We start from the raw sequence: 8,117 nt of genomic DNA on the forward strand, positions 1-8,117 counted from the left end.
CTTCTCATCAGAAACAATGGAAGCCAGAAGGGAATGGAATGACAAAGTAAACGTGTTGAAAGAAAAAAATGTGTTTTGAGACAGGGTCTCGTCTATCACCCAAGCTGGAGTACAGTGGTGTGATCTCAGCTCATCGCAGTCTCAACCTCCTGGGCTCAAATGATCTGCCTGCCTCGGCCTCCAAAAGTGCTGAGATTACAGTTGTGATGACACCTTGGGAGGTCAAGGTGGGCGGATCACCTGAGGTCAGAAGTTAGAGACCAGCCTGGCCAACATGATGAAACCCCGTCTCTACTAAAAATACAGTAATTAGCCAGGCGTGGTGGTATTACACCTCTAATCCCAGCTACTTGGGAGGCTGAGGCACGAGAATCGCTTGAAACTAGGAGGCAGAACTTGCAGTGAGCAAGACTCTGTCTCCAAAAAAAAAAAAAAAAAAAAAAAAAAAAAAAAAAAACAGAAAAACTGAAGGTTTAAAAAAAGACATTCCCAGATAAACGAAGGCTGACATTATTAATTGCTAGTATGCCTCCTTACAAGAAATACTCAAGGAAGTCCTTCGGGCTGAAAGGAAATGACACCAGTTAGTAACTGGAATTCCAAGTAAGAAATGGAGAGCAGAAAAAATAATTAAAAAGTGAGCTAATATAAAAGCCTCTCGACATATTTTTATTCATTTCTTGTCGTAACTTCTTTTTAAAGCATAATATTGCATTAAAAAATAGGTGTAATGAGCCGAGCGTGGAGGCTCAATCCCAGCACTCTAGGGGGTCAAGGTGGTCGGATCACCTGAGATCGGGAGTTCAAGACCAGCTTGACCAACATGGAGAAACCCCGTCTCTACTAAAAATACAAAATTAGCCAGGCATGGTGGTGCATGCCTGTAATCCCAGCTACTCAGGAGGTTGAGGCAGGAAAATCACTTGAACCCAGGAGGCGGAGATTGTGGTGAGATCATGCCATTGCACTCAAGCCTGGGCAACGAGAGCAAAACTCCATCTCAAAAAAAAAAATAGGTATAACACTGTATTTCAGGGTTTACAACCTATGCAGATGTAATATACATGACATTTTTAGCACAAAAGAAGAGGAAAAGAATGTAGCCATACTGGGGCAAAGTCTCCATATTTCACCAAAATTGAGTATTCATGTGAGATGGATTGTGATTAGTTAAGACTCATAATGTAAAAATAACTCAAACTATGTAATTAAAAATCAGCAGAGGAAAATTGGCCAGGCACAGTGGCTCACGCTTGTAATTCCAGCACTTTGTGAGGCCGAGGCAGGTGGATCGCTTGAGGTCAGGAGTTCCAGACCAGCTGGCCAACATGGTAAAACCCCGTCTCTACTAAAACTACAAAAATCTGGCTGGGCATGGTGGCTCACTCCTGTAATCCCAGCACTTTGGGAGCCCAAGGCGGGCAGATTACCTGAGGTCAGGAGCTCGAGACTAGGCCAGCAGATTACCTGAGGTTAGGGTCTACTAAAAAGACAAAAATTAGCCGGGTGTGGTGGTGGGTGCCTGTAATCCTAGCTACTTGGGAGGCTGAGGCAGGAGAATCGCTTGAACCCAGGAGGCAGAGGTTGCAGTGAGCTGAGACCATGCCATGGCCCTGCAGCCTGGGTGACAGAGTGAGACTCTGTCTCAAAAAAAGAAAAATCAACAGAGGAAATACAATGGAAAACTAAAACAATATTTAAAGCAAGAGAAGGCAGTCAAGAAACAAGACAAAAACCAAAAAGACCTGAGGCACACAAGAAACAAATAGCAAACTGGCAAGTGTGTAAATCCAACCATATCCATAGTTACATTAAATGTGAATGATCTAAACACCCCAATCAACAATCAGATTCAACTAATTATATATTGTTTACAAGAGACAAAATCATAGATTCAAAGATCCAAATAGATTGAAAGTAAAAAGACAAAAGAAGATATAGCATGAAAACAGTAACCACAAGAGAGCTGGAGTGGCTATATTAATATCAGATAAAATAAACTTTAAGACAAAAATATTATTAAAGAAAAAAGGGACATTTCAAAATGATAAATGTGTCAACTCATCAAGAAGATGAAACAATTATAAACATATATGCATCTAACAACACAGCCCCAAAAGACATGAAACAAAAACTGATAGAATTGACAGGAAGACAAGAAAATTCAAATATAGCACATGGACATTTCAATGCCCTATTTTCAATAGATGATAGAACTAGATAGAAGATCAGCAAGGATACAGAAAATCTGAACAACACTATAAACAAATTTGACCTGACTGATACCTATAGAATACACCATTCAATAACTGACAAATATACATTTGTTTCAAGTACACATGGAACATTCTCCAGGATACACCATACCTAGGTCAGAAAACAAGTCTCAATATATTTAAAGGAATTTATATAATATGTGTTCTCTGACCACAACAGAGTTAAATTATAAATCCAAAAAGAGAGAAACCTAGGGAATCCAAAATACTTGGAAATTATATAACACTCTTCTAAATAACTCACAAGTCAAAGGAAAAATAAGGGAAATTAGAAAAGACTTATAGAAGAGAATTATAATGAAAACATAACATATCAAAGTTTATATACCAGATGAGGCAAAAAAAAAAAAAAGAAACAAACAAAATTTATGGAATGCAGCTAAATCACTACTTAGAAGGAAACTTAGAGCTTTAAATGCGTATACCAGCAAAAAAAGAAAAATCTCAAATTAATAACCTACCTTGACAAACTAGAAAAAGAAGAGCATACTAAATCCAAAGCAAGCAGAAGAAAGGAATAAAGATAATGGAAACTAATGGAATTGAAAGCAGAAAAACAATAGATAAAAATCAATGAAAACCAGAATCAGCACTTTGAAAAATCAGGAAAACTGATCTTGTCTAGAGTGACCAAAAAGAAAAGGGAATCAAATTACCAAGATCAAGAAGAGAAAAGGAGGGAATTACTAGCGACCTATAGAAATTAAAAGGATTATAAGACAATGCTTGACCACTTAATGACAAAAAGATTGGACAACTCAGATGAAATTGACAAATTCCTAGAAAGATACATGACCAAAACTGACTTTAAAATCAGTTAAAAATCTGAACAAATAAATTGAATTAGTAAATGAAAATCCAAGCCCAGATGGCTTCACTGGTGAACTCTATCGAATGTTCATTGCAGCACTGTTTACAATAGCAAAGACCTGGAATCAACCCAAATGCCCATTGATAATAGACTGGATTGGAAAAATGTGGCACATATACACCATGGAATATTATGCAGCAATCAGAAATGATGAGTTCGTGTCGTTTGTAGGGACATGGATGAATCTGGAGAACATCATCCTCAGCAAACTGACACAAGAACAGAAAATGAAACACCGCATATTCTCACTCATAGGTGGGTGATGAAAAATGAGAACACATGGACACAGAAAGGGGAGTACTAAACACTGGGGTCGATTGGGGGGAAAAGGGGAGGGCTAGTGGGAGGGGGAGGTGGGGAGGGATAGACTGGGGAGAAATGCCAAATGTGGGTGAAGGGGAGAAGAAAAGCAAAGCACACTGCCATGTGTGTACCTACGCAACTGTCTTGCATGCTCTGCTCATGTACCCCAAAACCTATAATCCAATAAAAAATTTAAAAAAAAATAACTAAAAAAAATAGAGGAGTAGGAACACTTTCCATGTCATTCTATCAGCCCAGTATAACCCTTATACCAAGAATATCACATGGAAAAAAACACATACCAATATCCCTCATGAACATGGATGCAAAAATCTTTAACACAATATTTAAAAACTAAATCTAGCAACATATAAGGATTATACACCATTATCAGCTGGGATTTATACCAAGAATACAAGCTCGATTTAACATCTGAAAAGCAGTGTAATATATTAACAGAAAAAAGGCAAAAACCACATGATCATCTCAATAGATGCATAAAAAGATTTGACAGAATCTAACATCCATTCATGATTTAAAAACAAACAGTCCTTTTGCTGGTGGCGGTGAGCGTGGAGAGGTCACCATGAAGGCCTTGGAGACACTATGAGAGTACAAGGTGATGACTCGCTGCCTGCCCACCCCAAATGCTACACGCTGCCCCTCATCATGTCATCACCAAGTCCCACTCCTGGTACTTTGTATTTCAGTTAAAGAAGATGAAGAAGTCTTCAGGGGAGATTGTTTGCTGTGGGCAGGTGTTTGAGAAGTGTCCCCTGCCGGTGAAGAACTTCATCATCTGGGTGCACTATGACTCCAGGAGCAGTATCCACAACATGTACGGGAATACCGGGACCTGACCATCGCAGGCACTGTCACCCAGTGCTACCGAGACATGGGCACCCAGCCCGTGCCCAAGCCCACTCCATCCACATCATGAAGGTGGAGGAGATCACAGCCAGTAAGTGTCACTGGCCATCAAGCAGTTGCACGACTCCAAGATCAAATTCCCGCTGCCCCACAGACTCCTGCTCCATCAGCACAAGGTGCGCTTGACCACCAAGAGGCCCAACACTTCTACTAGGGGGCGGCCCAGATACATTCAGGAAAGCCCCACTTAAAAAAAAACTTTTCTACAAACTAGGAACAGAATGAAAGATACTCAAGACGATAAACGGCATCTATGAAAAATACACAGCTAACATCATACTTAATGTTTTCCCTCTAAGATTAGGAACAAGGAAAGGATTCTTTTACCACTTGTATTTAATGTAGTATTGGAGGTTTTTGCTAGTGCAATAAGTGAGAGAAACAAAAAGAAAGAAAAGGAAGGAAACACGGAAATTATAAGCATCCCAATTGGAAAGGAATAAGTATGTAGAAAATCACAAAGAATCCACACAAATGAAACCTGTTTGAACTAATAAAAAGGCCGAGGCATGGTGGCTTATGCCTATAATCACAGTGCTTTGGGAGGCTGAGGCCAGCAGTTCAACACCAGCGTGGGCAGCATAGTGAGACCCCATCTCTAAAAATAAAATAAAATAAAATAAAATAAAATAAAATAAAATCAAGCATGGTGACATGCTCCTGTAAGTCCCAGCTACTCAGGAGGCTAAGGGGGAGGATTTCCTTGAGCCCAGGAGTTCAAGGCTGCTATGAACTATGATGGTACCACTGCACTCCAGCCTCTAGCCTGGGTGACACAGCAAGACCCTGGTCCCTACTCCCAAAAAAAGAGAGAGACAGTGCAAAGGAGAACTAATAAAGGCTTTAGCAAGGTCACATAATACAAGATCAATATACCAACAAAATGGTTATTCCTATATAATTTTAATGAGCAATTCAAAAATGAAATTATGAAACAATTCTGTTTATAAGAGCATAAAAAGAATAAAATTTACAAATAAATTTAACAAAAGAAGTGTGAGATGTATACACTGAAAACTGTAAAACATTGTCGAAAAAATTAAAGAACAAAATAAGTGGAATTATATTCTGTGTTCATGGATTGGAAACAATATTGTTTTAACACAGCAACACTCTCTGGCCAGGTACGGTGGCTCACACCTGTAATCCCAGACCTTTGGGGGGCCAAGATGGGCAGATCAGAAGTTCAAGACCAGCCTGGCCAACATTGGGAAGCCCCATGTCTATTAAAAATACAAAAAAATTAGCTGGGCATGGTGGCAGGCACCTGCAATCCCAGCTACTTGGGAGGCTGAGACAGGAGAATAGCTTGAACCCAGGCAGCAGAGATTGCATTGAGCCGAGATCATATGTTGCTGCATTCCAGCCTGGATGACAAGAGTGAAACTATATATATGTACACACACACACACACACACACACACACACACACATATGCATCAAAAGACACTATCAAGTGAAAAGATAATCCACAGAATGAGAGAAAATGTTTACAAATCATGTATCTGATAAGGATCTAATATCCAGAATACATAAAGAACCCTTACAACTCAACAATAAAAAGACAAATTATCCTTAGTCTCATAAGAATGAGGAGTCATGCAAAACAAAAACAACAAAAGACAAATTATCTATCCAATTAAAAAAATGAACAGAATGATTGAATAAACATTTTTCCAAATAAGATATGCAAATAACTAGTAAGATGCTCAATATCACTGGTCATTAGAGCAATACAAATCAAAACCACAGTAAGATACCATTTCACACACACTAGGACTGCTATTTGAAAAATCACACACAATGACAAGTGTTGACAAGGATGTAGAGAAATTGGAGCCCTCATGCATTGCCGGCGGGAATGGAAAATGGTGCCGTTGCTTTGGAAAACAGCTTGGCATTTCCTTCAAAAGTTAAACATGGAGTTACCATATGGCCCAGCAATTCTACTCCTAGGTATCTACTCAAGACAATTGAAAATACATGTCCACGCAAAAACTTGCACACAATTATTCATAGCAGCATTATTCACAGTAGCTAAAAGTGGAAACAAAATGTGTTATCCATACGATGAAATATTCTTCAGCTGTAAAAAGGAATGAAGTACTGATCCAGGCTACAATACGGATGAACCCTGAAAACATCATTGTAAGTGTAAGCCAGACACAAAAGGCCAGGTATGGTGTGATTCCATTTATTGGAAATATTGAAATAAGCAAATCCACAGAGATAGAAAGTCAATGAGTGGTTGCCAGGCACTGGGGGAGGTGCAAATGCAGACGATGTTTGTTTTGTGGTATGTGAATTGTACCTCAATAAAAAACAAAATTTTAATTTGAACGGAAAAGTATTGAAAAAGATATACCAGTCAAATGTTAACAAAAAAAAAAAACCTTATAGTTACCATGTTAATATCAGACCAAGTAGACTATAAGGGAACAGCATTGATCAAATATTCAACTTAAAATATACATCAATTCTAAACTCATACACACTGAATAACATAACTTACAAATACATAAAGCAATAATTGAAAGAACTACAAGGAGAAACTGGCATCATGTGAGGCCAGACTTGGCTCTGGGGTGAGGAAAGCTGTGGAAATCTCCACGGGGTGTGAGGGAGGCGCTCTGGGGAGCCGGGCATGAGCTATTGTTTTCTAAAGACCAGTGTGATAGTAAGCGTCAGCTTTCTCTATTTCTCAAAAGGAGGCAGATAATAGGGTTGAGAAATATTGAAAAACTCTCTTAAAACAAAAAGCTGTTCCTGTCACTTGCTCTGCTTGAAGCGTCAGTGGCTCCCAGCGCTCTCTTGAGAAAGTTCGCTTTCCAGGCTGATCTCTAGCCTCCTCTCACAACCTCCCTCAAGCAGACGGGGTCCCTCAAGCAGACAGGTTCTTTGTTGCTTCCAAAACACTCCCTACTTCTTATCTTGCCCACCTGGTGTTAGGGATCTCTGGATGAAGCTGGGTTGGGGTGGAAAACATGGTCACCACATGCCCAGACAGTGCCTGGCAGGAAGAAACGTGTGGCTTATAGTGCCAAATTGGCCACCGCCCGGCCCGGGGGCCTGACTTGGTCCCTTCATCTCTTCAACAGACCTGCTGCTCTCCTGGGATCCCTGGCAGCATGCTTGACTCCCTCACAACCCCCCATCCCCCATCCCCATTGAGTCAATGGCCAAGCTGCACCTTTCCAGCAGTCCCACGTCAGCTGCCCCGGCTGAAGGCTCTCTACATCTCTTGCCTTGTTCTCCATATGGCTCAGGCTTGTCGCCCAGCCAGCAGCCCTGCCCTGCCCCACTTCCAGGCCATCACTCACACCAAGCTCCAGAGGGATCTTTGTAATGCCGAGCTCCCATGTCACATTTCCACCACTGTGGAAAGACCTCCCTGGTTCTCACTTAACAGGACATAAAATTCAGGCACAGAGGACCTTAAAGGCAACACAAGCTGGATGGTATTGTGGCTCACACCTGTAGTCCTAGCTACGGAGGGGTGAACCAGCCCAGGTCAGAAACAGAGTAGGTTGAAACTCGTGTGCTGATCAGTAGTGGGATCACACTTGTGAACAGCCACTGCACTCCAGCCTGGGCATCACAGTGAGACCCCATCTCTTAAAAAAATAAAGGCAACACAAACCATATGCAAAACCCAAACTGAAATCCACCATGGGTTCCTCCAGCCCAGGGTTCTCTTTCCTTCAGACACACAGAGTTTGCATTCACAAAGACAAGTG

General features: G+C 40.7%; 1 pseudogene; it reads left to right on the forward strand.

Annotated features, from left to right (window-relative positions):
* The first annotated feature begins 4,036 nt into the window (after positions 1 to 4,036).
* On the forward strand, positions 4,037 to 4,623 carry LOC100408277 (large ribosomal subunit protein eL20 pseudogene; annotated as a pseudogene).
* Positions 4,624 to 8,117: the final 3,494 nt, after the last annotated feature.

The sequence above is a fragment of the Callithrix jacchus genome, chromosome X (genome assembly GCF_049354715.1).
Source record: "Callithrix jacchus isolate 240 chromosome X, calJac240_pri, whole genome shotgun sequence".
NCBI lineage: Eukaryota > Metazoa > Chordata > Mammalia > Primates > Cebidae > Callithrix > Callithrix jacchus.